Source organism: Octodon degus, unplaced genomic scaffold, assembly GCF_000260255.1.
Source record: "Octodon degus isolate 3935 unplaced genomic scaffold, OctDeg1.0 scaffold00351, whole genome shotgun sequence".
In the NCBI taxonomy this organism is placed as follows: domain Eukaryota; kingdom Metazoa; phylum Chordata; class Mammalia; order Rodentia; family Octodontidae; genus Octodon; species Octodon degus.
The window spans coordinates 722,465-736,944 of NW_004524927.1; positions in this window are offsets into that span (position 1 = coordinate 722,465).

The window sequence follows — 14,480 nt, forward strand, 5'->3', positions numbered from 1 at the left end:
CCACAGGGTATGAGCAGCCCTAGTTCTGCCTCATCAGGAGAGACTCACGCACTGAGCCAGCACTTTCCAGCCCCTACCTGGTGGCTCCTCTTCCTTGGGTCCAATGCTTTTCCAGAAAGTCTCCCCTCAGGCCCACAGGAATGGCTCTCTCCTCTGAAGCCCTTACCTTTATCAGTTTCTCTCCTGCCATAGATCATGCTTCAACCTGCATTTCCTCATTTCCATCATGTGCAAAAGGTTCTCAGGAGCAGCACAATGTGACCCTTTTGTTAGGCCATGAACTCTCACAAGGTCATCACCAGGCATGGTAGCACACCCGCACCGTCCCAGCACAGTGGGAGGCTGAGGCAGAGGGACAGCAAGCTTCGGGCTGGCTTTGGCAAGCAAGGCCTAGAATCAAAATAAAATTAAAAAAATGAAAAAGAGCCGAGCAGAGCAGCACTCTGTGGTGTGTAGGCACCACACTTTCTTCTTCCACTTATCTGCTGCTGGACATCCGGGCTGCTTCCAAAACGGAGCTATTAGGAGCTGCACTGCTGGAAACATGGGTGGGTGTGGATCACGGTGATGCGACACCCTTAACTCTTCCAGAAAGATACCCTAAGGGGGTGTAACTGGGTCAAATGGAATCTCCAGGTTTTTGGAAGGAGCTCCACACTAATTGTAGGCAAATGGCTGCAACTGGAGACAATAATATTAAGTGAAATGAGTCAGACAAATAAGCTTAAATATCAAATGGTTTCTCTTATATGCAAAACTCTCCCCCTCTCGTGGATAAATAGAAAGTAGGGAGATCTTTTTCAAAGAGATGGGAAACAGATGGAAGGAGGAGTGGAAAAAGGGGATTAAAAAAAGAATTAAAGGGAAAAAATAATGGAAACAGAGCTTTTGCAAATGGGATGGTGACTGAAAGCTGGAAAGAATAGGGAGGGAGGGGAAGGATAGGGGCTGAAAAATGAAAAGAATTGAGATGCGTAGTGTGCCCGGAGCAGTGCCCCACCATGGAGGTAGCCAGTATGTACTGCAAGCAGTGCCAACAGGTAATAAAAACTCATAAGCTTAGAAAGGGCCGGGAATGTAGCTAAGTGCAAAGGCTCTTGGTTTAATCCCCCACAACACATACATGAGCGTGCCCACACACACACACTCTCGCCTCATAGGGTGAGGGCCTCTGCCCCCTCAGCACCACAGATGGTGGGTGCCACGTCCTGCCCCAGCTTCCTTGTGTGTAAAGTGGGAATAGGAGACCAGCCCTCGGGATTGAGGCAGCGATGGGGTAGCATATGTGTAGAATGACAAGCATAATGTGTGCTGTGTTATAAAGAATTCAGTCAAGGCGGCAGCTGCGAATCAATGGAAGGACAAGTGGATGAAAAAATTTCAGAAGATGGGAAAAAAATAAAACTAAACAATCTAAAAAATAGCCAATACATCACCCAATGAATTTAACTTCTTTCCTCTGTTCTACTTAAGCTACCTAATAGCGACTCTTAAAAATGTCTATGTATTAAGAGTAGAAGTGTCACACGTGAACTCCTTAGAAATCCTTCCCAAGCCTTTCTGGAGATCCTTCATCTTTCCTACTGCCCTAAAAATGATAAGCAGCAATGTCAAGGTTTTCCGTGGCAAATGTGAGAGTCTTTAATGCCTTCCAATAAGAAGAATTAGAAATTATCCAAATTCTTAGGTTGAGAATTATCTTTATCCCTATGGATTTAGATTCAAATCTGCACTTGCAAATGAAAATGGCATTGGATTGGACTATTCACACTCTGTATTTCCTTAGGCTGTTCACCTTCTGGGCACTTGGTGATTCGCTAGATTCACACACATTGCAAAGCCTCCTTCACAGCGCCCACATGCTCCTACCCGCGGGCACGCACCGATCTGTCTACTGCTGTTCCTAGTTGGTGCCACCTGCCACTGGCCTGCGTTCCTGGTGGAAGGCGAGCCTGACTTCAGCCCTGCTCTTCCCAAGTTAATCTGTGCACCGGAGAGGGAGGGCATCTGTGCGGAGACTGCTCGTAGGGAACGCTGCAGTGGCTGATTTAGGCGAGGACTCCCCAGTCTTTGATTCTTCGAGGTGCCTGATGAGGATGAGAAAATTCAAAGGCATGATTCGCATTTTACATTTCCAAATTTATTACTGAGGTAGCAGCCGGCTGATGTGCGTGTCTCCTTGTGGATCTCCAGAAATGAATTTCCTGACATTTAGCTCTTAAAAAAAATGTATATGTGTTGCCTGTCAAAAGCAGGGTTATTTATACGTCCTGAGATTCATAGGTTCTCGCAGCTAATCTTCACGAATATTACTTGATGGGCTATTATAGGCAAGATTTACTTGATATTTGTCCTTTTTGTATGTCTGCACATTTATTTAGAAAAGTATCTTGGGCTCTCCACTGAGGGCTGGGCTGCGGACCCAGCCGTCCTGTGCCTGGGTGGTTGCCAGGCATTGATTGTTCAAAAGATAATGGCATCCTCAGAAGCAACCTGAGGAGGGGGCGGAAGAGGATCTCCGGCGAGTTAAAAATGAATAAGAGGCTGCTGGCTTTCCGCCGAGGAGAAGACCGGGTAAACACAGACGAAGCAGATGGAGCACAGAAGACCGTTCAGAAATGCTTGCATCTTGCAACAGACAAAGAAATTTGTCATGCTGTGACTCTGTCCAACCTCTCTGCCCTGAGTGGCAAGTTGGGGCGGGAGTAGAGGTCTGTCCCACTTGACCACGAAGGAGACAATGAAAGACTGAGGTGGCCCCAAGGTCCTAGGCTGGAGTCTGAAGTGATCTCCCATCTCCCAGGGGACTATGGAGGCAATGTCTCCTTCAGGCAGCCAGCATGCTGGAAATGGGACGTCAGACCTGAAACCCAGCAGACTACAAACTGGAACCGTCTGCTGGGAGGGTGAGTCAAGGGCGTCTGGAATCTCAGCCAAGTCCCTCCACCGCTCTGCTCAGCCCTCCCCAGTGGAAAGATGAAAGTGCTGAATTGGTTGATGACTGAGGTCCCTGCGAGATGTGATGCTGTACAATGGTTCTGCTGGGAGAGTTCCGACCACCTACCAGGCACAGAGTTAATGCTGGTTTCCAGGAATATGAAGATGGATTGGACATGGCTGTGGATGCTCGAAGAGGGACTGTACACAGTGTTAGAGACAGGCTAGGCCAACAACCGTGCTTCTGGAAGGGTGAGGGGCTTCCTGCAGAGTCAGAAACCCTAGAGAGGGTCTTGCCTGCTGATAAAGACTCCTGGTGACGTCCAGGAAAGATGACTCGCCAGTAACAATGGAGGGGCCTCAAATCAAAGTCATGGTCTCAGGGTATTGAGGAAATATAGGTCCTTAGAATTTCTGTTACCTACCTGCTCCCTCTATGGGGCATGGTTACTGAAAGTGACCCTCAGTATCTACCCTACGTGATCTCAAGCCCCTCACCAGCCACATAGGCATTTGACTGCCAGTGAACAGGAGCCTCCAAAGGCTTATTGGGAACCAGCCCCAACTCCTTGTGGCCTGCTGCCCTTCTTGCCCACTGACCATTACCCAATGACCACATCACCACCCTGAACCTTGGTTTCTCTTTGGTTTGAATCAGTGTATTTCTCCAAAATTCCCAGCTAGACAAATGCAGGCCTTGAGGTCATGAAGGGCTCTCCCCTCAGGACTCGGCTCAGTGCTCTAGAAATAGGGCTCCAGAGTACAAGTGAGGCCTGTTCTCATGTTTTCTGCCCTGTGAGGATGGAACACTCAGGCACCATCTAGGTATCTGAGAGGAGTACTCGCCAGTGCCTGGACCTTGGTCACAGTGGCCTCTAAAAGTATGGGAAGTAGATTCCTATTCATTGTAAGTTACCTGGCTCAAGAACATTTGTTCCAGTAGCCAATGGGCTGAGACACACAGATTGTCATCCCCTTTCTGTGACCACCACTGCAGAGCACATAAAGAAAACACAGCTTACCCAGATGCACCCAGCAGCCATCGCCTCCATCCCAGCCATTCTTCCACTCCTCCTGTGGTGAACTCATAGGGCTTGGGCCCCCACAGTGACCCTAGGAAGCCCTGCCCTGTCATCTCCTCTGACATGAGTATTTCCCCTGAGTGGCTCTGCTGTCCCCTGTAACTCCTTTTCCCATTTGTGTCCCTTCTCCTGGATGGGCACTTCCCACCTTCTGCCCACTCTGTAGCCATCATAATGTCTTTCACTGGCCTCGCTTCTCCATCCCCAAGAAGATTAAACCAGCAACTGGCACAGCGTCCCTTCCTTCAGGTGTCCATATGCCAGGGTCTGTGCTTATGCTTTGGTCTTCCTGCCACTTCCTACTGCCCCATTGGTGACATCAGGTCACCTGGTCAGAGTTGGCACCAGTAAATGCTCATTAGACCTGTCCTCCACCGGACCACCACTCAGCCTCCATCTCTTCCATGTGCCAGTGTCCCTGGCACAACACCACCCCCCTCCATGCACCAACACTCAACACTTAAACACAGGTGTGTTGATGTCCTTCACCTGACTGTCCCTTCTGCCTTCACTCTGCCACTTGAGCCTCTGCAGATCATCCTCTGCACCCTCCCATGACTTGGGTTCCTGTTCTGCCTTTATTGTTTTTGTGGTCTGGCTCTAGAAATGCCCCAGAGTCTCATGAGCTCACGGGCAGGGCTTTTAGAAGGAACTGGAGAGTGAGGGCTTTGAGCTGCCCAGCTGTTAGGAGGCGGAGCCTGAGGGGAAGTGGTGGGTCATGGGGCAGGGCCTGGAAGAGTTATCTCTTCCTCAACTCCTCCTTTTGCTTTCTCCTTCCTGTCTGCCACCCTGTGGGCCTCTGTCCTTCACCAGGCCGCTGTGCCATGCTGCCCTGCCTTGGAGACAGCCCACTGCAGACTGAAGACTGAGCCACAATAAACCTCTCCTCCTTTAATTCATCTGTCTTGAGTACTTTGTCCCAGCAATGAGCAAAGTGATGAAGAGAGCCTATCCAGTTGGATTCCATCTTGTGCCAGGCATGGGTGATGCCCCTGGGCCAACAGCATCTTGGGCTTTCACCCTACATCTCATTTCCACCCATTTCTCTTTGCTTTGTTTTTCATAGCACATAAACTTTTTAACACAGAAATGCACTGGTTTAGGGAATTCTACACTGCCTCAGTTTCCCCCAGTCACTCCCATTCCTCATGTCCTTTTTTATTTTTTGTATTTTGGGGAAGGGTCTACAGGGTGTTCAGGATCTCACTACTAGATTGGACTCATAGTGATCTGCCTGTTTACAGCCTCCCAAGAGCTGGGATTACAGGCGTGCACCACCACACCCAGTCTCAATTGCCGTCTCAGTGCGTCCCGGGGTCAGGGCCGGCATGGCAGGCCCAGAGATCTGACCCCTGGCCCTGCGCCTGCTTATAGGTGCTTTAATCCGCTGAGCTATTTGGCTGGCTCTCTTCCTCACATCCTTGATGGTTCTCTTGCATGGTGAAGACAAGCACCTTTGGTGGGAAGCAAGGCTCATCTTCCCTCTTACAACTGTATGTGCCGCCACAGATGTCTCTGAGTGGGACTCAGCTCTTGTGACCTCTCTGTCAGCTTGCTCAGAGCTTTGTCCACTCTGGCTGCCCCTTGGCACCTCCACCTGAGCATCTGCTACTACCCCAGTGGGACACTGCGGCACCAGCATCCAGCCTTTCCCAACTTCCCTGTCTCTGCTGATGGCTTCTTTGACCTTGCAGCGGCTCAGATCAAACCCACAGCATCATCATTCTCTCCTCTTTGTCATACACGCTGGAGCCAGCACAAGAGGATATCCTGCTGGCCAGTTTGCAGTCAAGTACAACCACGGTCCTTCTGCTGCTTACTTTCTGGTTGGCCCAGTCAGGTCAGAGCCACTGTCCTTCACCAGCTGTGTCATGGGACAGCTCATCTGGACTGGGCTGTTTTCCTTGCCCTGTTCCTGTCTCTTCCAGTGCTGCAATCCTTTTTCTTTTAGAAGGAAGTTCAACCTATTTCTCTCTGCTGCTCAAAACTTCCAAACATCCCTGATTTCAGTCTGAGCAAAAGCCACAATCCCCACAGTCCAAGGTCCGGCTCCCTGACACCTGTCTGACCTCCACTCCCACACTGCCTATGCCCACCCAACTCCAGAGGCCCAGCTCCTCCTCCCACCCTCTGCAGCACACCCTGCCTGTCATCTCCTTATGGTACTTTCTCCAACCTGGAGCACACTGGAGGTCTGCCCAGTTCTCAGGACAGCCACCTTTCCCAGACACCTCTCTAGTAGCCACTGGGCACTGCAGCTCACTTTGCAGCACACCCCATTCCCCCTTCCCAGCCCCATTCTACTTCCTCTTTTTCATTGCTCATATCACTTTTTAATGGGCTACACAATTGCCCTATGTATTTATTCATTGTCTCTATCTCCCCAGCCCATTATAAACTCCCCAAGGCAGGAATTCTTGTTGTGCTTGGGTAGCTCTCACAAACATTTAAGACAGTGCTCGACTCTGCACTTGGCTGGCAAGCTTTGATGTGCAGGGATGGAGGAGGTATAGACACAGGAAAAGCCGGATCATAAATAGGCTTGGGATACACCATACGGACAGAGAGACCTAGAGATCAGTCCTGGGCAATCCGTTAAGTAAAGTGGGGCGGCTTGGCATGGCTAGATTTTCACCCTGGAGTTGCCCTGGCTGCAGTGACTGAGTCACAGGGGTGGAAGGTTGGAGTTGCGCATAGAGGTGGCTGAGTTGAAAGTAGAACTGGCAAAGGAACACATGAATGGGCTTTTGGTCCTGGGTGACTGCCCATGTGGTAAGGCACAGAAATAAAGGGCAGAGTAGGAGAAATTAGTTCAGAGTCAGAGAAACCCATTTTCACCTAGGTAGCTCCCTGCTCAGGTGGTGAGGCACCCTGAGCTTCTCTATCTCTCCACTGATGTTCACATAGCACAAATCATTCTTCCTCTAAGGTTCATTTAGCTATGGCTACCTGTCTATGTCTCTCTCTCTATGTCCATATCACTTATCTGTATCTTTCCATCATCTATCTACATATCTACCTATCTGGTGGTAGCCAGAATTGAACCCAAGCCCCATCTTATTTTAAATTTTTTCTTCTGACACTGGATTTTCCAAAGTTGCCCAGGCTAGGCTTGATGCCATCTTTCTCCCTCAGCTTTCCAGCATGCTAGATTTTTAAATTTGCATAATGGTCAGAGGTCAGAGGTCAGACTGGAGCTGAGGTCCGCAGTAGACTTGATATGACCTTGCCAGTACTGCACAGGCTGAGCGTCGCTGGCCCGCGGAATTATGTGGTCAAGAACACCACTAGCCCTGCCTTTGGAAGCACCCTGAGGTGCAACAGTATATCAGAATTAGTGAGTCGTGGAAGGACCCAGGATCCTTAGCTCATGGGTCTAAGGGTGCAGCTTGGGCAAGGGACCTTAAGTTCATTGAGCCACAGCTCCTGCAGCCTGGGTGTCCCTCCTGCTCCAGGTCTCCAGCTTTCCATTCTTACTTCTGCTTCCTGCCCAGCCTTACCTCTAATTTTGTCTGAGTTCAAGCACACAGAGAGTCTAGCTGGATCCCGACTGTCAATCAGCCCAGACTGAGGGGCCAGTTGCCCAGCAGAGGGATGAGCCTGTGGTGTGCGCGGGTGCAAGGGGAAAGGAGGGCAGGGCAGCACACTGGGGAGGACACAATGCGTTTTCCTGAGACACTGCGTGATCACCGGCATTGACTGCAGGAAGATTTTGTGTAGGAACGCGGAGGGGTAGGGTGGAGATACCCATGCCCCAGAAAAGCACCTTCCCAAGCGCGCTTCCTGTGTCCATCCGCCTGCAGGGGCGCAGTCTCCACTCCTGGAACTTGCTCTCACAAAGACAACCGACAGGACTACTGGGCAGCCCCGGGCGAGCTCTGGTCTCAGTCACGTGGCCTCTCTTCAGGCGGTGATTTTAGTCGGCAGCAAACAGTGCTCAGAGGATACTCCACTGTGAGATGACCTGGAATTGGGACACTCGTCCAGACTTGGAGAGGCACTAGAGAGCCAGGAGCTGCCTGAGGCTGCTGGCTTCTGAGACAGATTGCCGCAGAGCAGGCCCGTCTTTTCCACGAGTGCGTCTGCATCCGGTCCTGCCCGGTACTAATGAAGCCGCTCCGGGGAGCACACTCTTGCTCTTGTAAGGTTTTACTCTGTTACCTCTCCGGCGGGCCTTGGTATTGCCAGGGTCAGGCCGACCTAGAGCCTGTGTGCTGTTCTCAGGTCGCTGTGCACCCTGCTGCCTGTTCATCACTCAGTGGGCGGCCTGTGGCACGCAGATGAGCCCTGTGCAGGACAAGGGCTTGCGATGGGAGTTGGCAGAGACCAGCCGCGGTTGCTCTTCGGCCCCCCTTGTCCCATTTTTCAGAGCTGCACAAACCGTGTGGTCTGGTGCCTGCCACACGGGAAGGTGGCTTGTTGGAAGAAGTCCTCGGGGATAAGTCAGCTTTAGGGAATATACTTATTAGAACGATGGAGGGTGGGAGAGGAATTCACCTGTGAGCGCTCACGGTTCGTCCTTGATGCTTGTACCATTTATCTTATTTAATTCTTGCAGTCACTCTGTAAGGCAGAGATCATTTTCTCTGCTTGTAAGAAGGGAAAACTTCCACTGGGAGGGTAAATGATTTGCCCCCGAGGTCACCGCTAAGAAATTGGTGGAATTGGAATGGGAATCGTATCTGATGTGAAGCTGTCGTTCCCGACAGGTGAGACCAGGCAGGTTCCCCTGCTACCATGCACGGAGGCAAAGAGAAGCCGGGATTCTATCATGTTAGGACGTTGTTAGAGCTCAGATCAAGGACATCCCCCAAAAGCTTCCAGCCTCCGGAGGAAGGTGAGGGGTCGTGTAGCTCTGTGCTCACCCCGGATGCGTCAGGGGTGAGCTCAGGGCTGACTGCGATGTAGGAGGCAGGGCCTGGCTGGAGATGGCTACCGGGGTGGGACCCGGGTTCCTGTCCCAGCTCCTCCCACTCCTGCTGCTTCCTGGCTACCTGATGTGAGCAGCTGGCATAGTCAATGATCGACTAAAACTGTGAACCAAAATAAGCCTCTCTTCCTTAGGTTGTGGGTGTCAGATGTGCTTTGTCCCAGTGAGGGGCAAGTGACTAATACTGACACCAGAGGATACAGGGGCTTCAAGGGGTCTGGGGCAGCAAGACAGTGGGCTCTGTAGCTCAGGAACAAGGAGGCAATGGGAACGGGTGCTGCTGTGCTTGGGAAATCCCATGGTCCTGTCTGGCTTTCCTGGCACAGGGGCAGATAGGCTTTAAGCCTGCACCACCAGACCGGAAGGCGACACTGGCCTGGCCTGGCCTGGCAGCACACTGCAGCGGAGCATGTGGCCCCATTAGCAGTTAGGGATGTCCCTGCAAGTCACTGTTATGGGAAGCCTCAGGTCATGGGTCCCCTGGAGGACATCAGGTGAGGACAGAACCAGGGCCATTTGAGGTGGCATAGGAGAGTGGTGGTAAGGGGTTGGGGAGGGTTCCAAGACTGGATCTGGACAAACAGGAGCTTCTGTCCATAGTCATGGCTAGGAATGGCATGGAGTACCTGGCATATGGGGCCCCAACCATGCCAGGGATGGATTCCTACAGGCGAGACTCATTTGGGCCCACTAGAAAGCTAACCAGGGCAGCAGGGAGGGCAAGCTTGGCCTTGAGTTGTTGATGTCAGAAGCCAGGCAAAGGTCATGACCATTGGCCTGCTAGGTCAGGAGGCAGGAATGAATTCTCAGTTGGGAAGATTTCATCTTAGGAGCAGGGGTCACGTGCAGCCCCCTCTGAAGGGAAAGGACCATAAGGCAAAGGTCAAGTGAGGGCCAGCAGCAGTTCCCACTGTGTGGCTCTGCAGTAGTGTGCTAGCACACACTTGGGTGTTAAAGCACCAGAAAATGGTCAGGTGCATGCCAGAAGTCCCAACAAACTTGGAGGCTGAGGCAGGAAGACTGCAAATTAAAGCTTAGTCTAGGCAACTTCATCACTAAGACCATCTCAAAATAAAAAATAAAATAAAATAAAAAAGGCTGAGGGTGTAGCTCTGTGCAAAAGCCCTGGGTTCCATCCCTAGGACTAAAAGAAAAAAATATTCTTTCACAATTTGGGGCTGGAAGTCCAGAATCCAGGAGTGGTCAAAGCTGTGTTCCCTCTGGGAGATCTGGGAGAGGTCCTTTCTGGCTTCTTCCATCTCCCGGTGTCCAGGGGTCCCTGTTCTGTGGCCAACATCCCTCCGACTCTTATGTTGTTTGTCTCACTGTTATCCTTCTGCACCGTCACCTGTTCTTTAAAGGCATTTGGACGCAGGGTTGCCCTAACCTGATTGCATGTTGAAAGACCCATTTTCAAACAAGTTCACACACAGATTCAGTAGTTGTGACTTAGGTTGGCCTTTTGAGGGACACTTCAGGAAGGGTTTCAGTGAGTCTGAGAGTCTGTGCCAAGAACCAGGAAGGCTGACCTAAAAGATAAAGATAATAGCAAGAATATAACAAATGGCACCGTGATAAGAAAGTAACAAATGATGTGTGCAATAACAACAGAGTGACAAGTGATGTAAACAATGACTACAAAGCAAGGTAACAAGCCATAGTGCCACTTCCCATCCACACATTGGCCTGTGTCTTCCCATGAATGCCTGCCCCCTTATGGTGGCCTTAAAACTGGGCTGGACTAATTCACTTCTCCACTCTGTCAGTCTGTCAGCCCCGGGAGTAAACCTACTGTCCTTGTGTGGTCTCCCTGGATCACTCAGGCCAGGTGTCCTCCCTCTGAGGCAGTGGCCCCCTGTCAGGCCCCCATGTACCCACAGAGACGCTCCTCCTCTTTTGGCTCCTCTGGTGGTGTGTGAAATACACAGCAGGTGTCGGTAGTGACCCTGAGATGCTCTGTCTCTGTCCAGCACTAACTGTATCGTGTCTTTGGGACTCAGATTTGCAGACAAATCCTTTTCTGCTCCTGAAATTCCATCGAAATCAGCTGCTGTTAATCTGACCTGATTTCTCCATGATGTGTGTATTTTGGGGTTTGTTTTGTTGCTGTCCCGTATTTGTGCAAGTCTGTTTTTCCCAAGTTTGAAAGTTCTCTTTTGTAATGACTTTTTGATGAATCGTATTAGGACATCTAGTCCTAGATGTGGGCTAAATTTCTCCCTCATCCCTTTATTCTATAAAGAGCAAACACGGGACCCTCCACGTGTAGGAGGAACATGGTTCGGCACAGGTGGTGATGGGAGACATTGCATTTTACCAGGACAGTGCCAAAGCCACCCAAGAGCAGAGTAGAAGAGTTGCGGGCCTTGGAGGTGGACAGGTCATGGAGAGCTCCAGGAAGAGGGCTGTAGGGTCTGGGAGGGGGTGCACATGGACCATGAGGAACAGGAGGGTCTGTGTGACTGAGCAGGCAGGGGTGTGGAGGATCCCTCTGAGGACAGACAGCCTGGAAACAGGTGTCTATGGTGACAATAGCTGTCACTATGACAACCACCACTGCAGGATCATGTTCACCTCTAAAAGCCTTGGAGGTAGAGATGATTGTCATTTCCCTCTGAAAGGCAAGAAAAGTGGGCTGAGAGGAGGGAGTGGCTTGTGCCTGTGGGTGTCAGGTGGACATCAAGCCTGGTTGTCCACAAAGTGCTCCTTCTCTTTATCCAGGCATAAACCAGCCAGGCTGGTAGCTGGTGGCTTCTCTCTTAGACAGAAAGCACTTGAAGCAGTCAGTTAGCTCTGACAGACCCAGACAGGGCACGGTTGCATCTGAGAAGGGGGTGGTGGGTGCTGCACAGCTCTGGGCAGGAGCCTGGGGATGGGAGGGCCACAGGGATAGGTGCAGAAGCCCAGGAGCCTCTCAGCGGAAATGCGGGCAGGTAGGCAGTGGGGTACAGGGCTCCAGGATTGAGGGCAGCTGAGCAGTCAGGGAAGGGCTCAGACATGACCTACATCCAGAGTCTGTGGAGCATTTGCTGCCTTCTTTAGCAATGTGAGCCTTCAGTGAGGACTGATGGCACAGCTCCAGGGCAGGCACGGCTCAGGGAAAGAACACCTGAGTGACACTCTGGGCACAGTTCTGGCAATGAGCAAGGGAAGAAAGGGCACTGCCTGGCCCTGGAGTGCCAAGCTGGAGCGCACGAAGTGGGTTCTCAGATGCGTCTGGCAGAGGCAGGCTGCATGTGTGGGTGGCCCTAGTGCTCCATGTATGCTGGACTTGGACAGCAGGTGAACACACCTGGGCACAGGACAAATATGGAACAGAATAGAGCTAAGCACTGTGCAGCCGGCTTCCAGGAGGCGCCTCACAGCAGACGGGAAAGAGCCAGGACGAGGGGGTGGGCCAACACTGCCCTGAGCAAGCATTCTTAACCCTGTCTTCAACCTTCTGCGTTTCAATTTCTCACACCTGGAGTATCATGCATATCTTCAAAACACACATTTCCTCACTGATAATGCCTTATGAGAACTGCATTCAGCTCCTGGTTTTGCAAGTCAATCTACACCTTCTTTCTCCCACTATGTTGGCCAGCATGAGCGGTTACCTCCTGCACGGCTGTGCAAACAGGCAGCTTTCTAAGGCCCGGAGACCAAGGGCAGGCAGGTGGGCTGGCAGCCACTCCGAGGGCAGCATCAGCAGTTGCTCTGGGGTGGCCGATTTGCCAAGTACAGCCCAGCCCTTTTGGAATGGGGAGGGCCTCTTCCGTATCAGGCTGCTGGGCTTCAGACTTGTTCATCAGAGCCAGACTGAGCTCCTAGAGGCTACCACCTGAAGGCTTAAAAATGCCAGATCCAATCCTGCCAGATCCAAGCGCAGGAGACAAACAGCCCCATGGTCTGGGATCCTGAGGAGGCCACTGCACCTTCTCTGTTCGTCTTGCTCCTAACCAGGCACCAGCAGCTTTGGCCCAGGCTCCATGTCTGTCTCTCTGCCATGGGGAAGGGGCAAAAGTCAGGGCCATGGGGGCAGTGGCTGCTTCGTGGGACCCTTTCTGCCTCTGTCAGGGGCAACTAAGAGCTTCTCCACTCCAGGGTAATATTTGGAAGACAGATCTGGTTGCAGCTGGGAATGCATTTGACACATGCAAGTGATCTTAATCATCCCTGTATTCTGAATTCTGCATACTTGGGGTGTGCAATTGCTCTTGTAATAGACTTTCACTACATGTTTATATTTCTTTAAAAGCCGGGTTTGTCTCCACCAACATATTCTTCGTAGTTTTTTCCCCTATAGCTTGAAAATAAATTCCCTGTACAGTGCTGCTGCTTAGAGAGCAGGAGAATGAGGAGTTCTACAACCGAGTGCCCTGTGGACGGCGCTAGACCTCAGGCAGAGACATTAGCCCAGAGTGAGATGATGGGGCCTCTGTGGGTCCCCTGCTCTTCAAAGTCCTGCTTTGCCTGACTGCCACCTCTGATTCTGCAGCCTCCCTCTCCACCTGTCACCCGCAGTCCTCTGCAGTGCTGTAGGTGTCCCATGCTGCAGCTGAGGACCCCCCCACAACAATTCCTGCAGAGCTGTACTGAGCCCTTCATGCCTATGATGAGATACTTAGTGGAGAGATAGTGCTGGATTTGGAGACATAGAGCACTTTATGTGCTTATTTACACTTTTTAAAAAAGAATTCAAGTTGACATTCAGAGAAATCGAGGGCCTAGCTTTAAAAGGAACACAAAACCCTGTCATGTGACCCTCCCAGAAGCAAGCCCTGCCTGTGCCCACTGAGTAGCTCATCCTCCCGGGCCCAGTCACTCTCTGGGTCTGCTTGAGTAGAATTGCACTGCACTGTTTGCTTTGTGCGACCCCCTTTCCCTTCTGTCTTAGTTACTCTTCTCTTGTTACTGGGACAAATATCCGACACTCAAAATGAAGGAAGGAAAGGTTTATTTAGCTCACAGTTACTGGAGGTTTCAGTCCATACTTGGCTGGCTCCAAGGCAGAGCAGCACATGGCAGAGAGCAACCTTTCATGGAGGCAGCAAAGAGCAAGAGCACAAGGGAAAGGTAGCAGCAGCTCAGGCAGCTAGCTTCTCTTCCCTCCTTACATTGTAATGCAAATTACCTGCCCCAGGGCAGGTGCAGCATCCCACCCACAGTAATTAATCACAAACTCCAGAGGCTGCCCCAAGACTGCGTGAGGCTTTGGGGGGGACACCTATACACAAACCATAGCACCTTCTATGTCAAAATATCCCGCACTTCGCATATCACGTATTAAATATTTTCTATCATTATAGTGGCTGCTCGGAGGCCAGCTGCAAGAACATCCCTAATCCGTCTCTGTTTACTTTTAAAATTCCTCTTCCTTGCTGGTATCTACCATTTAAATGGTATCTACCATTTAAATGGTATCTACCACTTAAAAGGGGGTTTAGTTGTGTTTTTTTTCGTATCCTCAGTTAAAATAGAAGATCCAGCAGCCTGGAGGCTTGTTCAGTTTCTTTTTCTTTCTTTCTTTCTTTCTTTCTTTCTTTCTT